Here is a 24,453-nt window from a genome sequence, read left to right as displayed (position 1 = left end):
AACAATGAAATTTGTCAATTGGCTCTAGTTTTTCTTTAAATGGAAAGTTTTCTACTATAGGCGTAATGACTACATAATGCACAATAATTATATAGATAGATGTCTTTCCACAAATATAAAGCAAGTGATATTGACTACATAACAAAGCCTAAATGGCATAATATATTGCATAGGATTACCAAGAAAAATTATAGCCATAAGCTAAGTTGAATCATTTTAATACTTAGGATTCTCACTAGTTTTGTCTTCAGTTTGTGTCGGTTTTGCTTCTCTTGGCTTTTCTCTTGTATTCGAGGAAAGGGCTATCTCTTACAACTGCACGTGACTACACGCTTCAGGTTCTTCCTCACTTGACTCAACCACGAAGGATTCTGGTGCTTTAGGAATTGGTAGCCCCTCTCCATGAGGAACTGGACGTATTGCCGATGGAATATTTGGATAGTGCACAGATAACTTTTTCTTCTTATTTAGCCCTTTTACAATTGGAGGCACCATACAAAAGTAACAATTACTAACATGATCTGTTGGCTCTCTCCAAATCATTGGCACAGCGAAAGGCATAGATGCCTTTTTTCCATTCAACCATTGCTCCAGTGCCGTCCCACAAGAATTGCAGCATATATGTGGTGCCCAGCTCTTGTCCTGGTCTCCTATCTTGCAGCCAAAATACAAGTTGTAGGCTTTCTTAATCATTCCTGTTATCCTCCTTTTTTGTGAGATAAAAGTTATTTCACCGCAGATATAGCAGAAATTATCTGCTTTATTCACACAAGTTCGAGGCATTACTGAGTAGCCTATATAAGCATAAAACGAAATGTAAAGACGCTGTGGAACTACAATCAGCTACAGATACTGCAGCTTTTATGCAGTGAAGTGATGCAATTAAAGGCTAATATTGCATCATCTCAGTATACATGCAATTTTCTATTGGTCACCAGTATCAATTGCGCAATATGCAGCTGAAGTTGCATCATAATTTTGAATGGCTTACGTCATTAGATGGGTGAATATATCATGGAAACTAGAGCCAATCAACATTTTTTAGGGTCATTTTCGTTTTCAGCACCCCAAAATTATGTAAGATTAGCTAATTTTATGCCCAAAACTTTTTACCTGTTGAATAGTGATCATTCCTGAATAATGAAATGTCCTTCGTGTGAGTACCAACTCAGAGTGCCTATGAATGGCACCTGTGGTTTATCCGTGACGAACAGTAGTGCATGAACGCGTGAAAGGTAAACCACACTTGGGATGGGTGTACACTCACCAGAACAAAAGTATTAATGCGCATGGGTTATACACATCACACATCTGGGGGTGCAGCTGTATGCTGGCAGCTATGGCTTAGTCTTCCAGCTCCACCCATCCATCCACCCATCAGGGTGGGTGCCAAAAAGGTCCGGGGGAGGAAATAGCTCAGCCACAGGTTGCAAAGTAATTTGCACTTTTTGGATTTTATATGCGTTTATGATTGATAACATGCATTTATAGCGCTGCACTATTACTTTAACTCAGACAGAATTCTAACATTTTTGGCTCTATACACCACCACAATGGATTTGAAATGAAACGAACAAGATGTGATTTAACTGCAGACTGTCAGCTTTAATTTGAGGGTATTTACATCCAAATCAGGTGAACGGTGTAGGAATTACAACAGTTTGCATATGTGCCTCCCACTTGTTAAGGGACCAAAAGTAATGGGACAGAATAATAATCATAAATCAAACTTTCACTTTTTAATACTTGGTTGCAAATCCTTTGCAGTCAATTACAGCCTGAAGTCTGGAACGCATAGACCTCACCAGACGCTGGGTTTCATCCCTGGTGATGCTCTGCCAGGCCTCTACTGCAACTGTCTTCAGTTCCTGTTTGTTCTTGTTGCATTTTCCCTTCAGTTTTGTCTTCAGCAAGTGAAATGCATGCTCAATCGGATTCAGGTCAGGTGATTGACTTGGCCATTGCATAACATTCCACTTCTTTCCCTTAAAAAACTCTTTGGTTGCTTTTGAAGTATGCTTTGGGTCATTGTCCATCTGCACTGTGAAACGGCGTCCAATGAGTTGTGAAGCATTTGGCTGAATATGAGCAGATAATATTGCCTGAAACACTTCAGAATTCATCCGGCTGCTTTTGTCAGCAGTCACATCATCAATAAATACAAGAGAAGCAGTTCCATTGGCAGCCATACATGCCCACGCCATGACACTACCACCACCATGCTTCACTGATGAGGTGGTATTCACTCTGGTGAAGTCTTCTCTTGATTGTTGACTTTGACACACATACACCTACCTCCTGGAGAGTGTTCTTGATCTGGCCAACTGTTGTGAAGGGTGTTTTCTTCATCAGGGAAAGAATTCTTTGGTCATCCACCACAGTTGTTTTCTGTGGTCTTCCGGGTCATTTGGTGTTGCTGAGCTCACCAGTGCATTCCTTCTTTTTAAGAATGTTCCAAACAGTTGTTTTGGCCACGCCTAATGTTTTTGCTATCTCTCTGATGGGTTTGTTTTGTTTTTTCAGCCTAATGATGGCTTCCTTCACTGATAGTGACAGCTCTTTGGATCTCATCTTGAGAGTTGACAGCAACAGATTCCAAATGCAAATAGCACACTTGAAATGACCTCTGGACCTTTTATCTGCGCACTGTAATTTGGATAATGAGGGAATAACACACACCTGGCCATGGAACAGCTGAGAAGCCAATTGTCCTATTACTTTTGGTCCCTTAACAAGTGGGAGGCACATATGCAAACTGTTGTAATTCCTACACCGTTCACCTGATTTGGATGTAAATACCCTCAAATTAAAGCTGACAGTCTGCAGTTAAAGCACATCTTGTTCATTTCATTTCAAATCCATTGTGGTGGTGTATAGAGCCAAAAATGTTACCATTTTTGTCGATGTCCCAATATTTATGGACCTGACTGTATTTCTATTCTGGGACTGTTGCCAATACCCTGAGTGCTAGCTGTTACCTTCATATCTATACCTAGGTTTATATTTATCTTGTGTAATACCATTTAATAGTCTATATAATTTTACCAGCACTCGCTTTATCATTATTTTTAAACAATGCAACTATTCTACATTTCAGCTCAAACTCTGTCTTCTACAGTGGCTTAGTGGTTAGAAGTCAGAACTTACAGCACATGGATCATGGGTTTTAATCCCAGTCATGGCTGCACCTGTCTGCATCTCAGTTTGCATGCTTTCTCTGTACGGGTGTGTTTCTGCCAACACTCCAAAGACATGCTGTTAGGTTAATTGGGCCTAGTATATGTCTGAGTTTCTGGTCTTATATTGTAAGCTCCTTGACATTTGTGAATGCCCAAATTATGGAGATCAATTCCCAGGGTTCTGTGAGTGCCAGGAATATCGATCAATCAATTAAGATCAATTAAGTGGAAAAGGAGTGAATCTTACCTGCGTCCTGTTCTTCTGACAAGTTTGAAACTTTCAATTTTCCTTCTGTTTATATTTCATTACAACTTTGTTTATCTTCTCTAAGGCTACATTCACACTAGCTTTGTCAGCAGGCGTCAGACAGGTGTTTGGAAAGCGTTTTTTACGCTTCTCAAACACCTATGAAAATTCTGCACATGGCAGCACAGAGTGCTGTTCACACTGAAGCGTTAGCATTGCGTCACGGCAAAACTGGTGCCTCATGTCGAGTCAGGAGGAGTTGAAGCCTCCCATTCAGGTCTATGGTGCCGCTCCTCAAATGCCTGGCAGACGTTTGCGGTGTGGTTGCGAGGCATTTTCGGAGCGTTAATACCATTTAACTTCATTACAGGCATTTGTGGTGCAGTTTTAACACTTGGCAAATGCATATCACATGCCTCAAAACCGCACATAGGGCGTTTGGGGAGCATTTGAGGAGCGTTAAAAACGCTTCCCAAATGCCAGTCAAATGCTATAGGTCCGTTTGGCAAGAGTTAGAAATAAAGTTAAGTGTGAACGAGCTCTTAAACCTCTCTCCTTATACAACTTGACCCCCTCCCCCACCCCCCCTGTCATGACCTGTTCCATCTGCAAATCTATGTATCCCCACTCCACTCTTTTTATTTAACTATTTATTTATTGATCTTGTTAATGTGTCTCATTTCCTATCACCTCCAGCTCAGATCTCACATTGTTATACGATTCCTGATTGTATCTCACCACTAGTCTGATTGAATTCACAATTCCTGGTCAGTCCCATTCCCTTACTTATAATAACCTTTAGGGCCAGTTCACACTACATGTGTTTCAGTTGTTTTTTTTGCATCCAAAACGCACAGAAAGTAGGTTATATGGTGGTCAATGTCATAGTTCACATCAGCGCTTGCAGTTTCAGTGCGTTGCAGGTGCTGCCAAAAAAGTAGAACAGGCTGCATTGTTTATGCATAGAACTGTACTGGAACGCGGTAAAACGCCCTGGAACGCACTAAAACGCACATGTCCCTAATCAAATTTAAGAAAAAGAGAGGGGAAAAAAATTAACTCAAATGCATAAAAAAATGCACTGGAACACACAAAAAACGCATCCAAAATGCACTGGAACACACCAAAAACGCATTCAAAATACACTGGAACACGCTAAACATTGCATGCAAAAACGCATCTGGAACACATCTAGACTGTTTCTATAGTGTGAACTGGCCCTTAGGACTTGTTCACACCATTTGTGGTGCAGAAACGCATGCAAGAACACACATTTTCCAGCACAGCAAAGAAATCCAATGCCCTCTGCAGGTGTGCGCAGGTACCATGATGAAAACTTAATTGCACCTCCACACGTCTAGTAAACACAGATGCATTCACAGCCACCTAAACGCATGGCACCACACTACTGTGGAGTTAGGCGCAACACACTTTTAGAATAATATGCCTGCAGTATTTTTGCATGTTGCCACACGTTAGGCAGCCCATTGAAATTAATGAGCTGAGGAAAAAGAAGTAAAAAATGCCCCATTCACACAGGTCCCCTGGCCTGTACAGCATGAATGAGGGGGTTGTTCATGTGGCTGGAGCCACCTGTTACACTATGGGGACACAGCAGCTGTATGAGCACAGGTGTGCAGGCGTGGGGAAGTGGCCCTTGAATGATCACTGTCTGTGTTCAGGGCTGTACACCTGCACCCATATGCTTGTCAAATTATGACCTGCAGCATTTCCATAGTGTAACATAGGTTGCCTGAAAACAGTGATAGCCACAAAAACAAACCACTGATTCCCACTCTACAGGCCACAGCACCCATGTGAATGAGCCCCAAGACCTCAGATATACACAGCTTTATTTATGAACTCAGTACAGTTTTATCATTTAGATTTCACAGGAATGTGACTGGGATTGTGTCCATTAATAATGTTTTTAGTGTATTTTTACCATAAATATAATTTGGATATTTTCTCTGGCGGTGGGGGGCTGTCAGGTATGCTGTACGGGGCCCCGTGATATCTAACAGTGGCCCTGGGTGTATGCTTGTGTCTGTGCCACCTGTATAGTTAGGAAGAACTATAACTTCTTCTATGGAATACCTTGAACCTCTGCTATGTACCGCAATAGATCTAGGAATTGGACATGTTTTAAACTGAAAATACAAAAATTATTAGTAATGTTTCCCCTGCAAATGAGGATCAGCTCCTCTGTCGAGAACAGCGATCTCGCCATGTTTAGATGTGGTCTGGAATTCCACAAAAGAACAATTCACAAAGATAAAAAATAGACTTGCAAATTACCAGTAAACTCTCCTAACTACACTCCCATCCACTGACACTCCCCACTTCCACTTCCGGGTGTGTGCAAACGTCCTTCTGTAAACGTCATGACGTATTTCCGGTATGACAGCTGCTCTAGTGCCTCCTCCAACAGCCGTCTTGGCATTTATTTGTGCACCATAGCAATTTTCCATACGGTGACATTGGTGAATATATGTTTGCAGCTCTACTGTGTATATGACATTGGTCAATGTATGCTTGCAGCTCTACTCTGTATATGACATTGGTGAATGTATGCTTGCAGCTCTACTATGTATATGACATTGGTGAATATATATTTGCCAGTAAAGGCCCAAAGTCAACATAAATTGGGGGCCCAATTTATTACTGTTAAGAGGATTGTATAAAAAGAATAGCTAGCTGCACATTGAACACGACCTATTCATTGGTACATAACATGGTCTTGTGGTGCAATAGGGGGCTTTTGGTTTGTTAGTTTGGACATACTTGCACATGTGCACTCTAGCAAGGAAGATTTGGGCATATTATAGAGCTCGCAAAATATAAGTGTTAGGGGTGCTAGTATATTGAACTTGAATATGAAATAACCCCCCCAAAAATAAACATTGTCCAAACATTTATTGATAAAATACATATTTCACATTTATTTGGACAGCAGCAACAAGTAGGTAGTCAAAATCTTGGTGGGGAAAAAAAAGCAGGATTGATGTTGCTAAAATAGAACAGTCCTGCTCATAAGAGCTTACAATCTAAACGATTATACTTCTAATGAACTGTGCTTTCACAGGTTACAGCAGGAAACAAATGGTCAATATGAATCACGTAGTAGGCTTATCTATCCACAAAACAGGCTGCAGATCAAAATATCAATTAAAAATAAATACGTGCCAAAATAAAACACCTCCCCATATCCCCCACACATACATTTCTCATCAGGTTTGTCTGAAAACTGCATTTCAGTCTAAATAAGCAAACTATAGCCAAGTGCAGATTTGGAAGAGCAGAGCAATTGACATGTTAGGATTACAATGCAAAGATAATAAACACACAATCATTGTACAATAACACACAAACACACCTTAGAAGCAAAAAATGCAAAACATTTACAGCCCACATCAAAACACAGCGTGAGTGAGGTCTGGGTCAATTCACCACTATCTCTTCCTCTCCAAACCACCACAGACTAGGACTTACAGAAAATAATGTGGCCTGTACAAGGGAAAAACATTACCCACTACTGCAACTCTTTATATAACATAGGCCACACCCACCACTGTCATTCATTTGGTCAGAGAAAGTGTTTGCACCTGATTAATTCTCTTCCCACCTGCGTTAACCCTTGGTATACAGGCCACACAAATCAGAGTCAGAAAGAAAGCCAAAGTGAAGTGTACCTGTACAGCATACAACAAGACAACTGAACAGGGATGTGAAAGGGAACCCCATTGGCAATTATTATTGGCACTATGGGCACAATTCACTCCAGATTATCGCATGAGTTAAGGCAGTCACATGACCACATCTCGCATGCAATACTGAAAATGTCAATTCACTTTTGCTAGTATGCGGGATTTCCCATAAATCGGAAAAACACTCAGGAAATCAAACATAAAAAGGCCTTACACCCCGGTCACATTAAAGCCGATTTAGAAATTGTGCTACTTACAGTGAATTGCCAATTTCCTTGCGATTTGCAGGACATCTGACACAGACATCTATGCAAATCGTCACAAAAGTAGTACATGTACTACTTTAGAAATCAGTGTTCAAAACGCATCCATGTGACCGCGCTAATAGCAGACAATAGGATGTAACTTGGCATACGATTTGCAAGTCGCATGTCATGCAAATCATTGCAGCACCAACGGTTATCACCTTCTCACCACGCTGCTGGGTGATAGTTTGGTAGCCCAGTCCAGCCTTGTGTAGGTCTACAATCTTATGAGCCAATCGTTTAGCACAATCCCAACTATACCAATCACTACCACACCCTAAAGAAAAGTCAACAACTTTTACCCTTGAAAGTTAACGTGAATAATAACAAACTTTTCTCAATACATATACTAAATAAAATCATAAATAAATAAAATATACATAAATCAATAACGAATAATAAGTGTTTAAAAATATAAATGTCCTCAATCAAAAAATATCCAAAAAATTGTCTCTATATGATAGTCTTTTCCACCTCCAAAATAGTGTATTTCTTTACTTAATCCCATGTGATATTTCCAAATTCCTTGTGTACCTCAGAAAAATATAAACTCAAGATTGTATATTACCGTTTATATAAATCAACAACGTGCCACAAATCGTGTAAACTGCATAACGTGCAATAAACAGACGTGAAGAAGAGAAAAAAAAATATAATATATAAATATAATCGATATATATAAAAAAATACTAAATCTAAACCAATAGTACAATAAAATACACATGTGAGTACACTCCAATTGTGAGCACTTCAACTGCAAACAAACAGTGATTCACTCCACTTTAGTGTGAATAATAAATAACACACTTAGCTCAATGTAAAATCAAAAGTGATCAAACTTCCAAAACAACTCTATGCATGGTTTTCTTCATCAAACCCATTCTTATATAGTGCACAAAATACTTGGTGCAAAAATAAAGTGTTCCACTTCAGCTAGTGCAACAATGAATAATTACCCTAAGCCAGTAAAAACAGACTCTCCTCAGATAATGGATGAAAGCACTCTCCAGGATCCTAATTAATCTTGTTGTCTCTCCTCCATGATCCTCACAGAATAAACCAGGGATTAGAGAGGATGGTGTAGTAAATATAATAACATTTATTAAGTAACTTACATCTAAAACTGAAGAAAACAGCTTCCAATATCAGAGACAGCTCAAGTGTAATCTTTAGTATGGGAACGACCGCATGTTCCCAATTTCAAAATGGCCGCGATCGCTCTTCTGGTTCTGTGTGAGTGCGTCAGACGCCATGTGCCCCGATTCGTTTTGTCACTTCCTGGACTTTTTCACATCCCTTGTGGAAAAGTGGACAATTCAGACGTATGTTGGTTCTATGTATCCCAATACAAAGGATTGCAATACTAATACAGGTGTACCTTGGTTTACGAACACTTTGGTTAACATAATTTTCGGTTTACGAATGAAAATCCATTTAAAGTAATGCCTCGGAGTGCTCATGCGCGGGTGGCCGGCATGCACGTACCCCGACACTACAAAAGCCCATACACGGGCACCGAGCCCCACTGATCCCGGGATTTGCCCTGGTCCTAGACCAGATCCCTGGGGCTTCCTAACTATGCCGGGACGGACAGCAGGGAGGAGCTGTGGCGGCTCCCAGCACCCGATCCCTGCAGTGAGCAGGAGATCTAAAATGGCGCCCGGCTCGGCTTCCATGGCCTTAGCTACCTCCTCTGCCTCTGCACAGCCAGCACCTTTCCCTCAGAGGGTGAAAACGGGCCCTACCATAACTACTGGCCGGGACCAGACAGCGGTGGCCTCGTCTGCTGTGGTGAGTGACCCTCCATGGCCCCCCCAGTCACCTTCCAGCCCTGCACTACCTGAGTCCCAGGTTTCGGCATGCTCACTAGGCTACGTTTCCCCTGCCTCCTCTCCATTGGATAATGAGATGGCAGCTATCTTCTTCAGCCAGAGCAGCAGCTTGGAACCTAATTCTGATAGCCCTGATCACTCGCCAACACTCCCTCCAGCTCCACCACAATATTCAGGAAATGCGACCCTGATTTTGCTGATTTACTGCATCTCAAATTAGATAGAACTACTAAATTGGCGGCTGATCTCAAGCAAGATTTTCAGGAATTGGGCCAACGCCTGGACAGTATCGAATATAAAGTTGATACGACAGTCCACAATGTATCCCAAAATTCTAATATGATTACCGACCTACAAGATCGGTTGGATGACGCTTATTCTAAAGTTGATGATCTGGAAAACCAGGCTAGGCACTACAATATCCGTATCCGAGGGCTCCCTGAGTCAGTCAAAGAGCTCACTAACTGTGCCCAATTTCTCATGAGATCCGCGATGCCTGATGTTAGAAGCTTTCCTTAACCTAATATCTAATATCTTCTTATTAACAGTACTAACATAAGTATGAATGAGTTGGATCTTAATAGAATAATTGAGTTATTATATTTATATTTGTTCTAGATTGGGAAAAGTAAGTAATTAGACTTCATAGTCTGTGAATATACATATGAACATATATCTTGGGTTTTTCCTTTACATTCAAGCCACATATGAGAGCAATTAGCTATACCTTCCCCCATCCTCCCCCATCTATGTAAGAGATAAAGTTACACTCAGACTTTGAGAGAAGTAGATTGGAGGTTTTGTTTTAATACCTCCTGTTGGTGTCAATTATCTTAGTGGGACTACAAGAGAATACCAACCCACTTTTAGGAGATGGTGGGGGCTGGATTGCTCTTTTAAGAGTAGAACAAAGACTTTTTAAGGACACTCTTTGCTAGAAGCCTCACACACTACACACACATATACATATATACAATCTTATTATCAAGAACTTAACTATATTTTTTTGGACATTATTTAAACATTCTGTATGCCAATATTTTATTTCTAATTTTATGCAACATTATTATTAAATCATCTTTTTGAGTTTATGCAAGAAGTGGAAGGACTTTCTATCTGAACATTTCTCATCAATACAAGTTAATAAAATATCGAGACAATACGATATTTTACAGTGGCGAGCCTCCAGTTCGATTAGTTTCCGACACTCGATTATTTTTGACTTTTTTCTCTTTCACCTTGATGAGAGGGACGATGTTTGTAAGTCAACAAAATATGAAATCAAGCTTTCAGGAGAAGTAAAAGTCTTCAACAGATGAATCGTCGGCATAATCGAGAACCTAAAAGCAGAATTGGTGAGAATTTTGCGCAATTGCAAGAAACGCTGTTCCTTGGTGATGTCATTTCCCGCCAAGAGAGAAAAGACGCGTTATGTAAAGAAAGACCTTCTTAATCGGTAAGTAATGGATTTTATTGATGAATTATCTAGAGAGAGTAAGTTAGAATTCAAGAATCTGTCTACATTTGTTAAAGATGATGAACTTTGGCGGTACATGTATAATGAGTGCTTACAGGCTAATATTAAGATAGAAAAATCTAAGTTTTCCTTTAAGAAACTGAGCAAACAAGTTAGAAATGTAATGAAGTTAGTTAATGTTTTTAACGCCATGATTTTTGATGTTCCTAAGACTGCTGATTGTGTAATGAAGCAAGATCAGAGCAGTGTATGTGCTAATTGCCAGATTTTGACTGAGCAAATAGATGATCTGCAAAGTGCAATTCAAACAAAAGACATTCAGTTATCTGACCTGCAGAATGATGTAAAAAGAATTTGTGTGAATACTAAGGCAGAGAAACAAAAATCTTTTGTACCAGACATCCAGTCTATAGAAGGAGACCCTGTAGTTCAGGAAGAAATGTGTAAGAGACAATTAAGGGATAAAGCTGCAAAACTTAATCTTAAAATCCTTGATCAGCTCATGAAAATTTTGAAGGATATGCCAGCCTATGATATGGACGCCGATGCTTTCTATAACATGGAGGTTTATGAAAATTTTTGTAATAATTTTTGTTTAAATCAGGAGCAAAGAAATTTTCTATTCTGTTTATGGCTCCCCAGCGTTATGGCACGTAGATTAATCAAAACGCCATATATTGAGGATGATGAGGAAATGCATAGCAATGCATCAGACCGACTGCGTCAATTATTGATATTTACTACTGGAGAGGAAACTCCTTCTTTGGAAATCTTAGACTCCTTAAGAGCTACGATTAATGATGATCCTTTTGAATTTAAAAATAGATTTTCTAAAGTATACAAAATAATATTTAATTTAGACAATGAGACTTCTTCTATGGTAAATGCTTTTGTTAAAAAATTCAAGTATCTTGATCCAGCATCTTTTATTATTGCTACTGGAAAAAATTATTTAGATCACGTAGCCAAAGTTATAGATACATTTAGAAGGTTTAAATTAAACAATCAGAAGAAGGAAAGTTTAATTGTTCAAAATGGAGAACAGAGAGAGACCATGTGCTTAGCCACACCCAGTTATGATGATGAACACGTCACAGGCAGGACGAGAGTCTCAGAGCAGACAGGAAATACTATTTGTTTCTATTGTAAACGATTTGGTCATTTGAAAAGAGATTGTATTCATTATAAATTAGATTTACAAAGAAAAGCTTTGGAATTAGAAGACCAAAATATAATTTCTGAACAATCTGCTCCTCCATGTTCCAATAATAGTCTGTCTGAGTTGCCTTATGCCTCAGAAGTTAAAAAGATCAGTTCACTGAGAGTTAACAACAGCTTAAACAATATGGTAAACAGTGCTGTTGTCATTAACAGGAATGGTTTATTGCCATTGCCTAAATTTAAATCAGGATCAAATCGAGATTCTTCTTTCTTACCGTTGGAATATGTTGCTCCAATTTTATTGGATGAAAGTGGAAGGCCCAAATCAACATTAATTGATTCTTCCATGTACTGTAATGTTGGAAGTATTTGTACAGCAACTGCTGACATGTCTTCAGATCATAAATGGCCACATACAGGAACCAATCTTGAATTGGAACAATTGGTTAGATCACATAAAGATCTTTGGAATCAAAGCAAAAATGATGTAGGTTTGTTTACAGATTTTGAAGTTGACATTGAAGGTAGAGACCCTAAGCCTCAACCTCAATACAAATTGCCATTAGAATCAATTAATCCAATTTCTTCCATTGTAGATGAGTTTTTACAGCAAGGAATTTTAAAGAAAGTACAATCAGTGGTGAATAATTGTATTTGGCCTATCAAAGCTGATAATTCATATTCTTTATCAGTTGATTTCAGGACATTGAACAAATGCATCACAAATAACAAATCTATTGTTCCTGATTGTAACATAATGTCACATCTGGATGCCAAGGCCAAAATATTCTCTGTACTTGAAATTGCCAATAGCCATTTGTCAGTACCCTTAGCTAAGAGTTGTCAATATAAACTTGCTTTTAGCTTCAACAAAGAAACGTATACATTCACAAGACTAGCCCCAGGCTTAGATTTAAGTGATGGAATTGTTCATGAGTATTTGGGAAAAATATTATCTAAATTCTCTAGGCCAGAATGTATTGTCCAGCATGTAGACAAGCTTCTCTTGTCTACACAAAATATAACTGAACATATCACTCTTTTGTCTGAAATATTTACGTTGTTACAAACAGCAGGATTGAAATTGAATACAGAGAAAGTTCAGTTGATGAAAAGACAGGTGGAATTCCTTTATATGCAAATTAGTCATGGACAGAGACAGTTGTTGCAAGAAAAAGTTAGAACTATTTCTGCTTATCCAATTCCAACAAATCGCAAGGCTTTGCATCAGTTTTTGAGCGAAGTAAATCATTGTAAAGATTTTATACCCAATTTTGCAGAGAAGTCTAGATCATTATTTGATTGTTTGAAACAAAAAGATGGTGTGTTTGACCAATGGAATCAAACTGAGAAAGAAGCTTTTGAACTATTGAAATGGGATTTGCAGAATGCTACTACATTAAATACTGTTGAGTTTTGTAGTAAAATTCCTTTTGTTTTAGAAACCAATGTTTCCAATAATGCAATCTCAGCAACTTTGTCACAATTAAAAGAAGGTAATCAGAAAATAATAGGTTTCTTCTCAAGAACTTTGACAAATATGGAGAAAAACTTTGATGCACATATGAAAAAATTGTTAAGTGTTTTCTTTGCAGTCAAGGTAACTGAAAACATTGTTAAATCAAGTAAGATCATATTACAGACACCTGATTCATCACTGAAACTCCTAAAGGAAGATGGTTCAACAGAAAAGTATCGTGAAAATTATCCAATATGGTACAAAACACTATCATCCAAACACATACAGATAGAAGTAACAAAAAGACCTTTTCAGGAAAACATACCAACACATGTTTGTACAGCTGTAAGTGAGAAGTTTGTACCTCATGTTTTCAACATAGGAACTGAGAAAAGTTTGAAACCAGTATGTATTACTGCAGATCAGTCTTACACTACAAGAAGTAAGCCAACACAAAAAACAGCTACGCATATTTCCAATTTTATAGAGATAAGATCAAAGGCATAATCCTTTGTCATCTCTGGGTTGATACAAAACCTTTCTTTGGTTTTGAAACCAAGGTTTTGATTCATGACCAATAATGGAGATGTAGCGTCCTGTTATATTTATTTTTGTTTATTTCAGGTACTTATTTAGCGTCGTCAATTTTACTATTTTATATGTAGTGCTTTTTACATATATAGTACATTCACATAAGTCCCTAACCCTCAAGAGGTGTATAATCTAAGGTCCCTAACTCACAGTCATACATACACATACTAAGGCCAATTTAGATAGGAGCCAATTCTCCTACCAACATGACTTTGGAGTGTGGGAGGAAACCGGAGTACCCGAAGGAAACTCACACAAGCACAGGGAGAACATGTAAACTCCAGGCAGGTGGTGCCGTGGTTGGGATTTGAATCAGCGACCCTAGTACTGTTAGGCGGAAGTGCCCGCATTCTAAAATAGAACACTACAAGTCAACAAGAAGTGTTATAATCAAAATATGTCTTCCATGTCATGACTAGAAATGTTTGTGATTGTGATATGTAATGTTAACAGATAAATGTAAGAGGATTAATCAATGTAAAATTATCAATGCCAAAATAATGATACTGCATTTCTGTTACAGGAAATGACCTAAGAGTAACTGTTAAAGGAAGAAAACTCAAATATTTCTAAACCTTTCAGATGATAATACATTTTCCAAGAAGGAAATTTATTCTGGAAGAAGCTTTGCAACAAGAATTTCATTCATCATTGTTTTTGTTGTTCTTTTTATGTTCAATAAAGTTATTTTAACTTTACAGAGCGCTTGAAGAAGACAAGACATCTCAAGGCATCTCATAGAGGAAGAACTTATAAAACAATTGACTTTTGACTACTGATGAAATAATTCATTCATCAGATATATTGGGTTTTTTTTGTGTGTACATTTTATTTTGACATAATATGTTTACCATATCAAGATGAGATCAGTTTTCACATGAACATTTGCAATCACACACTATGTATTTTCAGAAGTGAAAGGGTTAAACTTTTGTTACAACAGAGTCACTCTACTTAGTTAGAACATCTGTTGTTAATTAAGCTAGAGATAAGTTTTTCTAAGGTACATATAGAAAAACTTAGGCAAGCTTTACATTGTTATATGTATGTTTTTTTTTTAAAAAATCATTTGATATACATGTATGGATTGAAGTTAGAGAACATATGTTATGTTTAAATGTTGATAAGGTAATTTGAAAAATGTATGGATTATAGAACTGTGTGCTACACACATTTTGGAGGGAAAATATGAAACATCTATTTTTTAAGTGACATATTTTAAAGTATTGTGCTATAATGTTACAGTTATACATTTATTAAGGAGATGAATTATTTGGTAAAAGGAAAATAATAAGGGTAAAAATATTTTTATGTGATACATAACAAAAGGTTTATCAAAGAATTTGTTTTCTCATTATAGAATCAAATTAAAGATATGTTCAGATCAATTATCTTAAGATCCAAAAACACATGAATGGATACGAAAGTGACGAGAATGTGTATAAATGGATTAAGATAAGGAAAATGATTAAGATTCGATAAAATCGATCATTTTGAGAGGGAAATGTTAGAAGCTTTCCTTAACCTAATATCTAATATCTTCTTATTAACAGTACTAACATAAGTATGAATGAGTTGGATCTTAATAGAATAATTGAGTTATTATATTTATATTTGTTCTAGATTGGGAAAAGTAAGTAATTTGACTTCATAGTCTGTGAACATACATATGAACATATATCTTGGGTTTTTCCTTTACATTCAAGCCACATATGAGAGCAATTAGCTATACCTTCCCCCATCCTCCCCCATCTATGTAAGAGATAAAGTTACACTCAGACTTTGAGAGAAGTAGATTGGAGGTTTTGTTTTAATACCTCCTGTTGGTGTCAATTATCTTAGTGGGACTACAAGAGAATACCAACCCACTTTTAGGAGATGGTGGGGGCTGGATTGCTCTTTTAAGAGTAGAACAAAGACTTTTTAAGGACACTCTTTGCTAGAAGCCTCACACACTACACACACATATACATATATACAATCCTATTATCAAGAACTTAACTATATTTTTTTGGACATTATTTAAACATTCTGTATGCCAATATTTTATTTCTAATTTTATGCAACATTATATATCAAATCATCTTTTTGAGTTTATGCAAGAAGTGGAAGGACTTTCTATCTGAACATTTCTCATCAATACAAGTTAATAAAATATCGAGACAATACAATATTTTACACCTGATATCGACAACCTTCATACAGAAATTGATCGTATACATAGAGCATTGATCCCCCTCAGACAGGGGGGGCTCCTAGGGATATCATTGTTAAACCACATATTTTCCAGGTCAAGGAAGCGGTCATGAAATATAGTAGGGAAACTCCGGAGTTGGAACTGGTGGGACATAAAATACAAGTATTTGCAGATGTCTCTCTGGCCACTATCCAGAAGCAGTGGTCTCTCAAGCCACTACTTTCCCACTTATTGCAGAGGGATATCCGTTATCGGTGGGCCTACCCCTTTTGCCTACAAGTTACCTTTAATGGAAAGCCTTACGGGTTCTCTACATTTCATGAAGGCGAAGGACTTCTGCTTCAACTGGGCACTATTTCCCATAGCCCTTCATCTCATTCTCCATCAAGATCTGCCTCTTGGCCTGTGCTGCTTTTACCATTGTGGACTGCTCCAAATTCCAGGAAGACAAAATCACCCAAAAAAACTTCTTGAGGTTTATATTTCAATTTGTGGGTTTTTTCAATTTCAGTGGTTCCATGGGAACATTAGTCGCCATTGTTCAGGTGTTTTGGGAGGAATGGGGGAGGAGAGCAGGGTGGAGGGGAAGGAAGGGTGGGGTGGGTGCGGTACTACAATTAAATGTTTTTTCTTCTTTTTTCTCCCCCTTTTTTTTTTCTTTCTTGCTATCTGTGAGGTTGCAATATGTCCGTCTGCTGACTATAGTGTTATGTGGCTCGGTTACTTTAATATTGCACTATGTTAATAATGGGTTTTTGTTCTTGTTGGTGCTGGGAGTGTCTATGGGCCCTCCTTGATTTAGACTCTCCCCTGAGTTGTTTCCCTGGGTAGATCCATTCCTTTACAGGGCTTTAGTCCTGATATTATCGGTATATTGTTTGAATCGATTGTATTATTATGTATAATACTATTTGTTACTCGACACAAGGATTTTTGTATCCCGAGTGTCTCTTTTTACTTCTTCTTTTTTTTGGTCTCTTTTGCTTTTTTCTTCTTTTTCCTTAAGGGTCAGCCATCCGTATTCCTGTGCTCAGGGAGTTGATGGCACCCATCGTATAAAGTACAACAGTTGTTGATTATGTCTTCTCAACGGTCTAACAGTGGGGTCATCCGATTACTATCTCATAATGTTAAGGGGTTATTGAGCTCCTTGGCCTCGGAGTTTTAGGGTGATGTTATTTTGGCTGGTAATTCTAATTTAACATTAGATCAGATATTGGATCATTCCTGAGCTGCCATGCTGCAGCACCCTTCCAGACAGAGTCGTAAGTTTGCCCAGCTACTATATCATTACAATTTTATTGATGCCTGGAGAGAAGCTAACCCAACTTCTCGAGATTATTCTCATTTATCTAGGGTTCACAATTGCTATTCTCGTATTGATCATATATTCCTCCATACACACTCACTTTCCAGACTGCTTACAGCTAAAATCATTTCCACACCTTGGTCCGATCACGATCCGATTTTTTTTTTAACACTTTTATCGTGGACTCATGGAAGGACTGCTCCTCACTGGTGCCTTAACTAATCTATTTTGGGCAATGCTTCATATTGTCAGGATATATCTTCACATTTACAAATGTACTTTGAAATCAATAAAGCAGATGATACGAACCCGGCTATTAATTTGGCAGCCCATAAGGCCTCGGTCAGGGAGTTTATTATTCAACTCTCCTCATGACTTAAAAAAGCTTGTAATGATTTAATTTAAACTAAAAGTATACACTGACCTTGTTACTCAACACAAACAGAATCCCGATCCGGAATTTATTGGTTAAACTTGACCAAGCCCAATTAGAACTTAACCTATGCCTCACTACTACCGCTGACAAAGTTAAGATTGTCCAACCATAAATCTTTCACTTGAAGAGACAGGCCAGGTACTTTATTGGCACTCAAGCTATCTCCCAAATATTCCCAAATAGCTCTCCCTAAATTCAGACTAAATAACGGTACTTTGTCTCAAGATCCCAGTAAGGTTCTTCAAAAGTTTAATTCTTTCTATAATGATCTATAACGCTCGTCTCAGGGAGATGTCTCTTCTTCCGACAACTTCCTGAGCTCTGTTGCTCTTCCTTCTCTTCAAGAAGCCCATAGAGACTCAATGGAAAAGTTTATTTCTTGCGAGGAGATTCGTAATGCCTTGAAATCCCTTGCCCCTCATAAATCCCCAGGACCAGATGGCCTTCCTCATAGCTATTATAAAGTTTTCCCTGACCTCCTGATTCCACATATGGCCCATTATTTTAATTATTTATGGGCCATATGTGGAATCAGGAGGTCAGATGCTACTTTAGTTTCTATTTATCGACTTATCTCCTTAATTAATTGTGATCTCAAGATCCTTACTAAAATCTTGGCTTTACTCCTCCATAAATTTTTGGCCCTTTATATTCATGACAATCAATCAGGATTCATCTGCGATCGACGAACACTGGACCAAATTCGTCGAACTTTGGCTCTGTTGTCAGCTGTACAATCCAATTGGGACAAATCCTCACCGAGGGAAGTCCTACTGTTATTAGATCTCCATAAAGCATTTGACAGTTTATCTCGGGACTATCTATTTCAGATATTGAGTAGGTTTGGGTTTGGCCCTTCTTTTATGACTTTAATGCGGGCTCTTTTTTTCTAATCCTTCAGTTCATGTTTCCATTCGTGGATACAAATCAGCTCCTCTGTCTATTGAGCGAGGTACTAGACAGGGCTGCCCCCTTTCCCCTTTACTTTTCGCTTTGGCAATGGAACCACTTGCCATTGCTATCCGCTCTGATCCTACTATTTCTGGCATCTACTGTTGCCAACGAGATCATAAATGTGCCTTATTTGCTGACAATGTCCTTAGGTATATACTGTATCCACCGCTCGAGCATCTTTATCTAGTCTCCTCCACTTATTTCATCGTTTTTCTACAGCCTCTGGTCTTACTCTTAATTCCTCTAAAACAATTGTTTTAAATATTTCTCTACCTGATTCGGAGGTTCAATATTTGTGGGATAACTTTGATTTTCAATGGGCCTCCCGTTCTCTCCCTTATTTGGGGATTCATCTCACGAGCTCTATCTCGTCGCTATATTATTATTATTATTATACAGTATTTATAAAGCGCCAATAGTTCGCTCAGCGCTGTACATTACAAAGGGGGACAGAACATGTGACAGAACAATACCAATACAATGCAAAACATGAGGGGATTGAGGGCCCTGCTCTTTCGAGCTTACAATCTAGGAGGGAGGGGTTGGTGGCACAGGAGGAGATAGCTGTGGGGGATGGAGTGGTAGGAAGAGTGGAGGAGGTCGGCAAGTTAGCAGGGGGTGGGGTAGGCTTCCCTGAAGAGATGGGTTTTCAGGGTGCGCCTAAAGGAGAGGAGAGTAGGTGATAATCTGATGGGTTGGGGCAGGGAGTTCCAGAGGATGGGTGACACCCTGGAGAAGTCCTGGAGGAGGGCATGGGAGGAGGAGACCAGGGAACTAGAGAGAAGGAGGTCTTGTGAGGAGTGGAGTGTGCGTGCTGGGCGGTACTTGGATATTAGGTCAGTGATGTAGTTCGGGGCAGTATGGTGGACAGCTTTGTACAGTAGGTCAGTGTTAGGATTTTGAATTTGATCCATTGCGCAATTGGAAGCCAGTGGAGGGATTGGCAGAGGGGGGTGGCGGAAATGGAGCGGTTGGAAAGGTGAATGAGTCTGGCAGCCGTATTCAGGATTGACTGAAGCGGGGATAGCCAGCGGCGAGGCAGGCCAGTGAGGAGGGAGTTGCAGTAGTCGAGTCGTGATATGATGAGGGAGTGGATGAGCTGTTTAGTGGTTTCTGGGGTTAGGAACGTGCGGATTTTGGCGATGTTGCGGAGGTGGAGTCTGCACGAGTTTGTTAAAGATTGGACTTGGGGCTGGAAGGATAGGTTGGAGTCCAGAATGACACCAAGTACTCTGGCCTGTGGGGCGGGTTTGATGGTGGCGTTGTTGGATGTGATAGAGAAGTCAATGGGGGGTGGTGTCCGGGCTGGAGGGAAGACAAGAAACTCAGTTTTGGAGAGGTTCAGTTTAAGGAAGTGGAGCGACATCCAGTCTGATATGTCGCTCAGTAGGTGTGTGATTCGGGCGGAGACCGAGGGGGTGAGGTGGGGGGTTGAGAGATAGATTTGTGTATCATCGGCATAGAGGTGGTAGTTGAAGCCATGAGAGTGTATGAGTTGGCCAAGGGAGGAGGTGGTGTAGATGGAGAAGAGAAGGGGCCCGAGGACAGAGCCTTGAGGGACCCCAACAGAGAGGGGGAGTGAGGGGGAGGTGGTAGCATTATAGGTAACGCTGAAAGAGCATTGTGACAGGTAGGATGAGAGCCAGGAGAGAGCAGAATCTCTGAGGCCGAGGGAGTGTAGTTTTTTTTTGAGGAGGGGGTGGTCGACTGTGTCGAAGGCCACAGAGAGGTCAAGGAGTAGGAGCACTGAATAGTGGCCATTAGCTTTGGCTATTAGCAGGTCGTTGGAGAGTTTGAGTAAGGCAGTTTCGGTGGAGTGTAGGGGACGGAAGCCGGACTGTAGGGGATCGAGGAGGTTGTTGTCGTGGAGGTGAGAGCATAGGCGGGTGTAGACTAGGCGCTCGAGGAGTTTAGATATAAATGGGAGCAGGGAGATGGGTCTGAGGTTGTTTGGGTCATTGGGGTCCAGGGAGGGCTTTTTAAGTATGGGGGTGATGTGTGCATGTTTCAGAGGGGAGGGGAAAGTGCCGGAGGAGAGGGAGAGATTGAAGATGTGGGTGAGGGAGCGTAGGATGGAGGGGGAGGGAGGTTGTAGGAGTTGTGAGGGGATAGGGTCGAGGGGGCAGGTGGTGAGGCGGGCATCAGAGAGGATCTTGGAGACTTCCTCGATGGTAATAAGGTCAAAGGTGCTGAGTGTTGGGGGGGCTTCAGTATGAGGAATGTAGGGTGGGGTGGAAGTGGAGGTCAGAGCAGTGGTGGGGCCGTGGGAGAGGGGTGATGAGGGGGGAGCTGAGAGAGGGGGAATAGGGTTGGAGGGAGTTTGAGCAGCGACGAAGTCCCTGCGGGTTATGTCAAGGGGGAGGGGGGATGAGGGGGTAGCTGTGTGAGAGGGGACGGGTTGAGAGGGCGTGTGAGTTGCATTGATGTCCTTGCAAATTGTGTCAGTCTTGTTTTTGAAGTGATTGGCAATCTCAAGGGCAGTGAGTGAGGTGCTGGGTGGAGGTGGGGGTGGCGAGAGCAGAGAGTTGAAGGTGAAGAGTCGGCGAGGATTGGAGGAGAGGGCCTTGATGAGGGTCAGGAAGTAGGCTTGTTTGGCTGTGTGGAGGGAGCAGGTGTAGGTGTGGAAGGCTTGTTGGGGTTTGGTTTTGCGCCACAGTCGCTCCAGGGCACGACTGTGTCGTTTGAGGGTTTTGGTGTGATCAGTCTGCCAGGGCTGTAGCGGTCGGGGTCTGATTTTGCGCGTGGTTAAAGGCGCTAGTGAGTCAAGGGCTGTGGACAGCACGTTGTTGTAGGCAGTCATAGCCAAGTCGGGGCAGGACAGGGGGAGGATGCTGTCATGGAGTTGATCAGCTGCAGAGTGGAGGGGGGCAAGGTTAAGGTTGCGGAGGTTTGGCCTGGTAGCAGTGTGACATTTGGAGGCGTTGGAGGATGAGGAGATAGAGAAGGTAATCAGGTTGTGGTCAGAGAGAGGAAAGGGGGTGTTAGTGAGGTTGTGGGGAGCGCAGCGGTTGGAGAAGATAAGACCAATTACCTCCCTCTCTTTAAACGACTTAAGACTGACTTACATGATTGGGAGGATCTTCCTTTATCCTGGTTTGGTAGAATTAATTCATTTAAGATGACTTTTTTACCGAGACTATTATATTACTTTCAGACTTTACTGATCATGGTACCCAAACTGAAACTCTTACTTTTTACAAGCAGCAGTCTCTAAATTTATATGGAAAGGAAAACATCCTCGGGTTAACAAGTTGACTTCATTTTCCCTTAAAAAAGCATGCCTGTCAGGAATGGACTCGCCAATGGTGGTGGGACTCACCTGCCTTGTGGGCTGCAGTACCAAGGCTGGCCAGCGGGTGCTCTCAGCAGCCAGAATCTCACACCTGCAATCAAGCCATCACCTGAGGCTGATTGCAGGAGGTGTATTTAAGCAGGACCAGGCCTGTGATCAGTGCCTTGGTGTATTGTTTCCCATGAGCCCCTGTACCTGTGTTCCTGCATAGCTGCCTACCTGATTTGTTGCTGACCCTGCTTTGATCCTGACCTCTGCTGACTGTCTCCTGTTTAACCCCTGGCTTGCCTGACCATCCTTCTGCCTGATCCTCTGTACCGCGCTGCCCGTGAGTTACTGAACCCGGCTTGTGACCCTGACCATTCTCTGCCTGCTCCTCCGGTAGCTCGCTGCCCGCACGTTGCTGACCTGGCCTGCCTGACTACGCCTTACGCTACCCAGACGATCCATCCATCCCGCACGGATCTGTCCCTGTTACCAGGTCTACCAGCCTCTTCAGGTGAGGCTCCTTTCCCCTCCCACCTCTGACGACGCACTCTACCATTGCCGGACGTATTCAGGGGTCGCGACCTGGTCTCAGTCTGCTCCAAGTCCATCCCCACCATCAGGGGCCCTGGTGAATAAGCAGATTGGGACTTAGACCCCACGCCCTGAGGAACTCTATGCTGTGGGCTGCTAGAGACGCCGCCAGGCGGTGCTTAACGGTACCAAACGACCTGCCTGACCATTCTACCTCTCCAGCCCTGACTACGCCTGTGTTCCCACACATTTCTGGTCACACCCGGACCCCTGACAATGGCGGTTTGGGACATCCTAATCTCCTGACTTATTTTCAGGCAGCTCAGATGGCACAGCTCTCTTGTACTACCGCTAGGGGTTATGTTCCCCAGTGGGTTGGCATTGAGGCCTTTTCTTGCCGTCCCTATGCTATTGGCGCTCTCATGTGGCTTCCTAATCGATTGCGCCCTCCTATCCTTTGTCCTACATTATCCTATTCTTTAACAGTCTGGGATAGATGGCTGGCCCGCAAACTTCTCTGTTCTCTACATACCCCTTTAGCTCCAGTCTTTTGTAACCCTGAGTTTACTCCTGGTCTATCACCAATGGTAGGTCAATAAGGGTTTTTTGCGTATTGGGGACTATTTAGATGGACTTTGTCCTCGTTCTCTCCAATACTTTTTGATAAATTGCCAGATACCCTCCAGTGAACTGTACCGTTACCATCAAATTATATCTTTTATCACCAGTAAACTCAAATTACTTGTAGAACCTTGCACACTTACCCCTCTAGAGATCTCCTGTGGGGCTACTGGGATGATGAAAGGTTGGTTATCCACTATTTATGCTTCCCTTGTCGATCCACTTACTAAGCTATCCTATATGATTCAGTGGGAAAGGGATTTGAACAGCTCTCTAGATCTGGACACTTGGCGGACTATGGCCAATGCTCAATCTAAAACTTTGATTGATACTAATCTTATTGAATCCAATTATAAAACTCTTCTTCGCTGGTACTTGGTTCCTACACGTCTTGCTAAAATGTACCCATCTGTGTCACCTAATTGCTTTCGACACTGCGGACAAGAGGGCACTATGCTCCACATATGGTGGAAATGTCCGGTGGTTCATAGATTTTGCATTCGAATATTTAACTTCATTTATTCGGTAACAGGATTTAATATTCATAGATCACTGGAAGTAGCCTTATTTTATCTGTTGCCCACTGATATTCCCAAGAAATCAGTTAAATTAATTCTTTATCTTTTGTTGGCGGCACAAATTACTATAGCTAGATGTTGAAGACAGTCATGAATTCCGCTAGACTTGGTCAAACAAAAACTTAATTGGATTATGATAAATGATAAATTTATGAGTATCGAACCATGGATTAGGTATATCTCTATTATTTAACACAAAGGAGACCTACCCCTGGGTGACCAGGCCTTATATCCCCCCCTCCTTTCTGTACTGTGGCTAATATAATGCTCACTAGTTGGACACTGTACCTAGCGAATGTATATTGGGCCTGATTGGAAGTTCAAAGAAGGCTGCTGTTTACCACTCTTGTGAGATGTGCTAAGGGGAGAACAAAAGATCAGAACTTATATAGTGGAAAACTATATACCTTTATACCAGTATGGAAGCTAGGAATAGTTTGATGCTGCAAAACAATCCATGGTTTTAATACTGTATATTTCCATCTAACTAAAATATACTTGTAATTATAACATTATTGGAGATTTCACATAAACTGATTATCTAACAGTCCGCCCCTTGTGGCCAGTGAAACTAGGCCACACCTAAAAT

The 24,453-nt window shown here is 40.8% G+C and overlaps 2 protein-coding genes and 1 long non-coding RNA gene across 5 annotated transcripts in view; 2 read left to right on the top strand and 1 right to left on the bottom strand.

Annotated features, from left to right (window-relative positions):
* The window catches only part of LOC149440130 (C-type lectin domain family 2 member B-like), a 344,322-nt gene that overhangs the window by 155,040 nt on the left and 164,829 nt on the right, over positions 1-24,453 (top strand). The gene's annotated exons all lie outside the window — the stretch shown is intronic.
* The window catches only part of LOC149440131 (C-type lectin domain family 2 member B-like), a 194,889-nt gene that overhangs the window by 117,535 nt on the left and 52,901 nt on the right, over positions 1-24,453 (bottom strand). The window lies entirely within an intron of this gene.
* LOC149440133 (uncharacterized) lies at positions 10,589-14,656 on the top strand. Its single transcript, XR_016307776.1, has 2 exons — positions 10,589-10,726; positions 14,482-14,656. It is a non-coding gene; the product is annotated as an uncharacterized LOC149440133 (long non-coding RNA).

This window comes from Staurois parvus, unplaced genomic scaffold (assembly GCF_062004578.1).
Source record: "Staurois parvus isolate SC_StPar_1 unplaced genomic scaffold, SC_StPar_1.0 ptg001111l, whole genome shotgun sequence".
Taxonomy (NCBI): domain Eukaryota; kingdom Metazoa; phylum Chordata; class Amphibia; order Anura; family Ranidae; genus Staurois; species Staurois parvus.
This window is presented reverse-complemented; position numbering and strand designations above follow the sequence as displayed.